The sequence below is a fragment of the Pseudorca crassidens genome, chromosome 10 (genome assembly GCF_039906515.1).
Source record: "Pseudorca crassidens isolate mPseCra1 chromosome 10, mPseCra1.hap1, whole genome shotgun sequence".
NCBI lineage: Eukaryota > Metazoa > Chordata > Mammalia > Artiodactyla > Delphinidae > Pseudorca > Pseudorca crassidens.
Window position 1 is genome coordinate 88907132 of NC_090305.1, and position 9244 is coordinate 88916375.

The 9244-nt window shown below is 49.1% G+C and overlaps 1 long non-coding RNA gene across 1 annotated transcript; it reads left to right on the forward strand.

Annotated features, from left to right (window-relative positions):
- Positions 1-658: 658 nt before the first annotated feature.
- Positions 659-8358, forward strand: LOC137233136 (uncharacterized). Its single transcript, XR_010947315.1, has 2 exons — positions 659-845; positions 6441-8358. It is a non-coding gene; the product is annotated as an uncharacterized lncRNA (long non-coding RNA).
- Positions 8359-9244: the final 886 nt, after the last annotated feature.

Genomic DNA, 9244 nt, shown 5'->3' on the forward strand with positions numbered 1-9244 from the left:
TGACAACACACTCTTATATTGACTTTCCCTCCTTCCTGGCCCCCTTACTCCAGAGCTCTGCCACTGGTTGGGTTCTCTGGAAGTGGACCCCGAGACGGAATGTGGGGTGTTGGGCTTTATTAGGGAACCAACACCTATGAAAGGAAGCGGGTGGAAGCAGGCTTGGACAGAAGGATAAGCTAAGATATGATACAGGACTGACAAAGCCTTGCGCTGCCTAGGAGGAGCTTGGAACAAGTCCTGGGTGTCCCCTGTGGAGCTGAATGGTCCACCTTGCTCAGGCTCCGGATGTGGGTACACAGGAGGATGCCAGTAGCCCCAGGAAGGGCAGGCATGACCTCAGATGACACGATGGGGCTCTCTCTGCAGCTGGGGCAGATCCTGAAGGTGCTGACAGCAGGGCAATCAGTCCTTCCTTGAAGGGGGATCTGAATGGGCATCTCCATGTCCACCACAACCTTTGAAAAACCAGCAGCGCTCCAGTCCTGACCTGAGGCTCTGCTTCTGGGGAAGCCCAAACAAAGACAGTGCGTGAGGCACTGCCAGGGTCAGGTTCCCAGGGCACTGAGTCAGGGGTGCGGCGGGGAGGAGAGGAGAGAAGGGCAGAGACTAGCATGTCCCACCCACAGGCGTGGCTCACAGCTAGTCTGGGAAGCCGTGGACAGGCCCAGTGAGCCTCCGGCTGCCCTCCTCTTGAACTGAGTTCTTCCACTCAAACACTGCCGTCCTGTGTCAAGACAAACCTGTGTGGACACTCAGAAGACCCTGGGAGGGGCAGTCTTCCTGCCCTTCCTCAAAAGGAGCAAAACAGAACCTTCAGAGATCACCTTTTAACTGCCACCTGAGTAAGTGAAATCTACTTTCCTTTGGGGATGGTTCAATTTTAATCTTTTACAATATTACATAAAGAAAGTATCGTTTAGTGAGAGCTTCCTATGACTTCTGGCACCACCCCTTGCATTTATGATGATTACTTCATTTAACAGATGAGGAAAATGTGACTCAGAGAGGTTAAGTAACCTACCCAAAGTCACACAGCCAAAAAATGACAGAGCCAAGATTAAGAGGCGTACCGACTGAAGCAAACTCCATGTGTTTGACATTGTAAGGCACAGTCCCAGTGAGTTCTCTGTACACACATTCCCCCCATCACATGCCCTGGGGCACAGCAGTAGGCTGGGCTGGTGGGTGGGTTTTCCCGTTCGTCTGGGATGCCCAAATCAAGCCGGACTTCCAGCAGCTTCTCACGTACTACCTGCCCATCTTCAAACACACTGTTAACAACCCTTGCCTTGTTCCTCACTGCTTTTCCTTCCCTTGCCTCCTGTAATTTCTCTCCGTATCCTTTATGATGAGCCATTGAATAGAGGGTGATTTACAGCCTCTGCTCTCATCTGCCTAAGGTTTCAAAGACGTATAGAAGAATTAAACCGGATGGAGCACTTCAGGAACCTGTCTCTAGCTTCAGCCCCTCTCTTTACCCAGTGACGCATCACGCTGCGTTCTATGGCTTTATAACTGGCACCTTAATCTGCCGTCAAACTGACTCTGGAAGCGCCCTCGCCAGTCGCCTTGGCTACTGGTCTGCCCGCTGACCCGTGGCATCAGTGTAGTGCCCATCCTGAGATTGGTGAGGGTCCTAGGAGGGAGGGTTTCCTGTCTTGTGGGGTCACACACTCAAATGCTGATGAGGACCTGAAAGGTAATGGAGGTGGGTGACGCTGGTTGGAGGGGACCCTGGTGACCCGTATAAAAGAGCAGCCTCAGCTCAGCTCCCCCGATTGTTTACTTGCGGGGATTTGGGCCCAGATCTTTCCATGTCTCAACACAAGCCAGGAATGCAGAATTTTATGTATCATCTCCCCCTTTTAAAAATGTCAGCATCTATTTTAAAACATTTTTTAAACACCGGGCAGGCCAAATAAAACATGTCAGCTGGCAGCTTTGGTCCCGACTGTGAACTCCGTCTCAGAGAGACCCAGAGACTCCCGCTGTGTCCTTCCTGGCCCCAGAGATTCCCTACAGCTCTGCTCAGCATGGATAAGAAAATAAGAAATCGGTCACTCCACTATCCAATTAGCAGCCGCTGCACATTCCTTTCCTCTCCCTGCTGGAGGAAAAGAAAACAAACAGGAAAATCCAGGCTTGTTTTGATTTGGATCAAACTGGGGATGTTACCACCTATTTGAGGCGCTCTGGGGCTTGCCTTCTGGAGACCAGCGCCGGCCCCTGCCTCAGCCCGAGCTCCTTTTACATCTGGGTCCTGAGCGCCAAACCACAGCTGCCACAAGCCAGGGATACTTCCCCAGCAAGCCCTGCAGGGAAAGGGGCCCTGCGCAGGGGTTGGAAACCAGTGAGACTGAGCTTGGGGGCGTGGCCGGGCTCAGGGGTGCGTTGTCATGGTGACCTGCAACTTCCAGAACCACTGCTCCAGTTGGAGACCACTTCTATGGGGCAACTTCCAGAACCACTGCTCCAGCTGGAGACCACTTCTATGGGGCTGGGCGGTGGGCAGGGTGGGGGAGAGGTTCTTTCTCCTGTAGAGTCTTGTCAACATCACGGCTACCTATTCCCCTAAAGTCCTGCAAAGGTGCCATTCTCGAGAGGCACTACAGAATGGGAACGCTGGAGGCAAACTTCCTGCGTTTCGACTTCAGCCGTCCGCGCAGTACCTGAGTGAGCCTGGGCAGGATGCTTAACCTCTCTGCACCTCTGTTTTCTTATCTGTAAAATGGAGATAACAGTCGAACTGACCTTGAAGTTGAGGATTCGATGAACTTACGTAGTGCATCTCTACTAGCGCCTGGCACATAATAAGTACTATGTATAAGGTATAATAATCTATTATATAACACATTATATATTGTTATTACATTTTTTGGAGAATCTGCTATCCCCTTTGCTCTAGAAATGGAGAGTCATTAATCTATTGGGTCTCCCATAAGATAGGGATAAACTCGCTGCAGAATGCCAGACCTTCCACCTTTGCTAACACTCCCTCCTTTCCATCTCCTCTGTTGAAATTCCACCCAACGTTCACAACCCACCCCTGATACCCCTTCCTCCTCCACACCAGAGATAATCTTTCCCCTCCGCTCAGCTCACTTCCTACTTTACTGGCACATACAGGCAGACCTCAGAGATACTGCAGGTTTAGTTCCAGACCACAGAGATTAAGCAAATATTGCAGTAACTCACACGAATTTTTGGTTTCCCAGTACGTATAAAAGCTATGTTTACACTATCCTGTAGTCTATTAAGTGTACAATTAACATCTAAAAAAATGCACATACCTTAATTAAAAAATACTTCATTGCAAAAAAAAAAAAAAAGCTCACTATCCTCTGACAACCCAGGGTTGACACAAACCTTCAATTTGTTAAACACAAAACAAAAACAAAAACCGCAGTATCTGCGAAGCACAATAAAGCAAAGTGCAAGAAAACGAGGTCTGCCTGTAGAGAAACGTGCTTATCACAGTTTCCTTGGACCACAGCTGCCTGTGACTATGTCTTATCTCCCTGGAGACAGTGACCTCATCTTCTTTATATCTACCATAGCACCGAGTCTTCAATATAATAGGTGTTAAGTCAATATTTGCTAAAGATATGTTAACTTAGTAAAGGCATTAGATTCCCTGAAATAACCTGGGAGATTCAGCCAGAGGAAGTCTAAGGCTTGAGAGCAAAGAGATCTCAGATTAGATGAAGACTCAGCCAAAGAAATTTTAGGAGCTATCAATTGGTTTTCTTTTTTTAAGTAGCATTTACTGAATGCCTGCTGTATACCAGATGCTGTTCTTAGCGATTTACACAGACTATTTCTGGAACCTTCCCAACTCTCTTGTGAGATTTGTTCCACTTTTATCATCTCATTCTTCCCGGTGAAGGATGCTGAGGTTCCAGTGACAGGAGTGATGTGCCCCGGCACCTACAGCTGCTCCACAGCAGAGCAGGGATGTGAACCAGGAAGCTTCGTTCCTACGGAAGCAGACCCTGAGCCAAACATCTGCGTGCAACTAGTCCATTTGGGAGGTGGTCCCAGAGAGCTCTGATAGGGAATGGGGAAGAGAAACAGAAAAAAGGGAGACCAGCAGAGTAAGGAGGTTACCTGTGTGCGTAAATGAGCCTTTGGTGGAGGCTGCTCTTGGGCACCCCCCAACCCCTGCACGTCCAGCCTGGCCTGTGCGTGGGCTCAGCGTACTCTTGTGGCCAGAGAAAGCCCCAGAGAGGTGTGTGTGTCCAGCAGTGGTGAGTGTCACGGAACTGACACCCTTGACACCAGGATGGGCTGATTCCAGAGTGGTTCCTCTTCCCACCAGGCTCAGGTCAGCTCTGCCTACACTGCCTGATGCTCTTGCTGGGGCAGGAGACCCCTCCTTGAGGGGTACTTCAACCCATTTTGAGTGATGAGTTCTACCATCTTGGTGTCCTACTTCAGACTTCTTGAAACATACACACACACATCACAAACATAAATCTGTAGAAGGAAACATTTCCACTTTGGGAGAGGAAAGCAAAGCTTGAAGGGGTTTGAGAACCTAGGTGAGCATCGCGTGGATAGCTCACGACAGAGCAGTGGCCAGATGTTAGCCCTTCACACCCACAGAATAAGAAATGAGTTTTATTTTTATTTGTACGTTTATTGGGGTGAAAACAGTTGGCCTGTTGACCTGCCTGATGAATAGTAGAAATGAGCTCTCATTGGTGAAGTTAAGTGAAATTTTGGTGAAATTCAAGACTCAGGGACTGGCTGAGATCTTTTAGAGATGCGCCACACAGATGTAAAAGTATAGAGACTTTCCTACTTGTATGGTGGCTCTCATGGTACCATGGGCACAGAGAAGCATTGGGCTCATTTCACGTCTTCTCCTGCCTTTCCGGGAAGCCGTCTGGCAGTTCGCATGGGCCCGAAGTGAAGAATGCAGGTTTGGGAAACATACAGGTCTGGTTTGGCTGGCTGTGAGGACCTCAAAGGGAATTATTAAATCACTCTGAGGTGGGTTTTTTCACTAATAAAAAGGATATAAACAATAGTATGTACCCCTTAGGGGTGCTGTGGACATTAAATAAGTACATTTGTGCAGCAGCTGGCATGGTGCCCAGCTGCAAACGGATGGGAGACGATGTGGTTGAGGGACCGCTCCCAGGGTCTCACACAGGATATACATACGGAGCCGCCACTGAAGAAGTGTGAGATGCTGACGGTCAGCCCTGCCCTGCACAAGTTTGTTTACAAGTTCTAAAGGGGCTCTTGATCACACCTAAGAAGGTTTATCAACTTTTAAATTATAAACAAGTGAGCAGCAAAACAATTCATGGGACCGATTTTGCTGCCACCACTCCTTGGCATGAAAGGTATCATTCATGGGAGCATGTAGTGATTTCTGCCTAGTGATTTTTCTCAGGGTAAAGTCTAAAGACCTCCGCATACCTTATTCATGCAACATGAGGTCCATCTCTAAAAGATTTAAGATTCACTACACACGATCCATGTATGGTGACTCCCTTTCACTGCATCAGACGGAGCACATTTCTAATATTTACGTGGCTGGTCAAAGGCCAATATTTACACACACACAACACACACATTTCTGACATTATGGAAGCTAATTAGCAAAGCTCTGGTTGTTACTCAAGAGGTGGGAAACCAAAGAACTTGTAGCAGCTCCCCTAGAATGGGCCTCTCTGGCCTCCCCTGGACCACGCACCCTTGACTGGGCTGCTCTCTGCAATACTGGGCTAGATTCGGCAAACTCATAATATTGCATTAGATAAGCTGAAGGATTTTAAAGAAAATTGGAGACATCGTAAACCTGGAATATAGTTAGCACTCAGTAACTGATAGCAACTGGTAGCCTTTAGTATTTGTACCGGGACAGGGCACATCTCTACCTCTACTTGACCTTTTGGTCAGCTCGGACCCTCCAGCATGACCTCGTTTCAAAAGGAAAAGGTCAAATTGGTGAAAAACTAAGAAGCTGTATCACCCACCCAACTGGCACTTGCGAAGGCTAAGATCAAGGAGGTTTGCATTTCCTAAGCAGCCTGGTTAGGAATAAGGAGGCGGGGCGGGGTTCGGGGGTGCTGTACTCGGCTCCCAGCGTCCCAGCACTGAGGCCCCCCTGGCTGCCGGGAGAGCTGCCCGCAGACAGTCCTCAGCTGTCAATGTCCTAAAGGGATTGTCCGGGCTGAAGAAGAGAGATGCCTCCTTAGCAAGGCCTCACCCACTTGCACGGGGGGCTGCATCCAATGACAGACTGACACGGGGGTGTAAAGTCCTGACCCTGCACTCCCGCCCCAGCTCAGATGACTCTAAGGCTGCTCCCAGCAGAGAAGTCCGCGGCGAGTTGGCTGAGGCCTCCCTTATGACTGCACTGCATGCAGCCCCACTTCTCCCTCTGCCCAATTCACTTCCTTCCCCTCCCTTCCCTTCCACAGATGTTGCCTCCTTCTCATCAAGATCCATCTCAAAGCCTGCTTCCTGGGGAACCGAACGTGCAGAAGGAAAACAGGGGAACATCCAGCTGCGGCACAACTCATGCCGATCAGAAGTCAATCTAGGGCCCATGGAGGGTCAGGGATCCTGACGGTCTTCACGGCAATGCCAGGAAAAGCCTGAAGCCAGGCCCACAAGGATCAGCGCACAGATGGAGGGCTTTCCACATTTCCAAGCTTCTTCCAGTTAATAGCTGGGGGACTGCAGACTCAAACCTCAAGCCAGCTTGCCCCCGGAGCCTCTCCCTTGTCAGATTTCTTTTCAAGTGTCTCTCAAGAAACTAGTGCACAGGCACAAATGAATGGGACTTCATTGTCAGTGGATCTTGATGCTAGGAGGAAAGGGGGGCACTGTAGAGCCTTGCAGACCACTGGCTCCAGCCTGCGACTGTCAGATGAGGGGACCAAGGCCTCGAAAGGGGTGGAGGCAAGTCCAAGGTCTAAATGGTGCTGGAGTTGGGACAGAACTCCAGATCTCCGAGCTCCATCCTGAATTTCTAATTTACCCAATTCCACTGTGAGGGAGGCAGACAGAGGAGAGTGGAGAAAAGGGAGAGGGGTAGAGCCGAGACTTTCACTCCAAATCCCAGTGGTCTGGGCCAAAGGCCTCCTCAATACTAATAACAATGGCAACTTTTACTGAGCACCCACTAAGTGGCAGGAGTCCTATTAAGCACTGTGGCTCATTTAAGCCATTATCTCATTGAAGTCTCACAACAACCCAATAAAGGTGGGTATTATTATTATTATACCTACCTTATAGGACAGGAATCAGACTCAGAGAGGTGAAGTCATTTTCTCAGAGATATCTGGCTTAAGGGCGGCTGAGTCTGGCCTGAACACCCGCTCAATTTCACTTTAGCGTTCCCTCTCTTCCTTGGTGTAATTTATAGTCCCCTGGTCTCTTCCCAGATCCTTGGAGACTTTAGTTTCTTTCCTTGGTTTTTTACTCCTCCTCTCCCTTTCAAACTACAAGAGGGAAGTTATCCATCCTGTAAGTGCATGCTTAGGACCACGGCAGCCTGGAAGTATGGGAAGCATTCGAGATCGAAGGTTCCTGAGTTCAAACCCTAACTCTGTCACTCGCTAGCTCTGTCCCCTGTCGGAGCCTCTAGCTCCACGTTGGTGAAATGATAAATAGAAAACCCATGATTATAAACCCTTCTATCTTGCCAGAGCAAAACGCTTGGCCCTTTATTAGAGGTCCTGTAGGTCCTTCTGTTCCAATAAGTCCTCACCCATGGAGTTAGGAGCAAGGACGATCTCAGGGCAAATAATGACTGGAACAGGAGGCACAGTGAAGAAGGAGGCAAACAGCTGATATTCAACATATTCAACCTACCAGTGGCCAGTGGCCTTGGTACTCAGTCTCCCCCTCTGCGCAATGGGAATGAAGGCAGCAGAATACTTCTCCTAGGGCTGTTGTGAGCCTTGAATGAAAATAACGCCTGCGACGTGCCGAGCCCAGTGCCTCGTACGTCACAAATGATCAACAAATGGTACTATTATTATTGTCATCTCGGGGCCAGTGGCTTACAAGTCCTGAGAGTCACTCTTGGACCATGCCAAGAAGCAAAAACACCAGCTATAAGCCAGACTAGTGGTTCTCAAACATCAGTGGGCACAAGAGTCACTTGCAGGCAGAGCCAGGTTCATGGGTGCACGTCCTGTGCAGTCACACAGGACCCCATGCTTAGAAGACTCTAGGTGTGGTTCAATGCTGCGCTGTCACCGTCTCGAAATTCTAGATAATTTCTGAAGAAGGGCCCTGTGTTTTCATTTGGCACTGGGCCCCATGAATTTCACAGGCCAGCCTTGTCTGGAAAACTTATTAAAACACAGATAACTGGGGCCACCTCAAGGATTTCTGATTCAGTAGATTTGGGAGGTAGTCCACCACACCCCGCCAATCTGCATTTCTGACAAGGTCCCAGATCGTGCTGGTGCTACTGGTCTCTGGACCACGTTTTGAGAACTACTGATTGAGACAGTGGCTATGAACCCCGATTATATATTAGAATCGCCAGGAAAGTACCTGGGCTCCACCTTCACCTGACTAAATGGAATTGTTATGAGTGCATTCCTAGCTTCAGTATTTTTGAAAGGCTCACCAGGTAATTCTAATGTACACCCAGGAGTGAGGACCACTGGGTTAGAGCAGAGAATCCCGAACTTCCCTCAGGAGAAGAAACCCCTGTAGGCATGAGTCACCCACACGAACACCCAGGCCCCATCCTAAACCCAGTGCTGTGCACAATGTCTAGAGAAGGGTCAAGGAGGCTGTATGTTCAATAAGCACTTGAGATGATTCTTAGCCTGGGACAATGTGGGCAAACCTGTTTAGAGCAGCATTTCTCAATCTTTAATGAGCACAGGAAACACTTGGGAACTTGTTACGCAGCAGATTCTGATTTAGTCGACCTGGGATGGGCCCAAGAATTTCTATTTCTCCCCTGCTCCCTGGGAATACCACTGCTGTTGGTCCAGAGACCACACTTGGGGTAACCCAGGTCTAGGCTAAAGAAACAGGAAGGTAATGGGGTGGCTTAAAATTTGGTGAAGCAACCTCCAATTGTCCAGGACAAGAAGAAGATGGGGAAAAGGTGATGCATCCCAGCTTCAGTTGGTGCAGAAAGTCTTTACTTGATAAACCACATGTGAGAGATCATTCTCAAAGTGGGGTCTAAAAAGCCACCCCAGGACGCTCTGCTCTTTCTACAGATGAGGGCTACAGTGAGTCAGGGTTT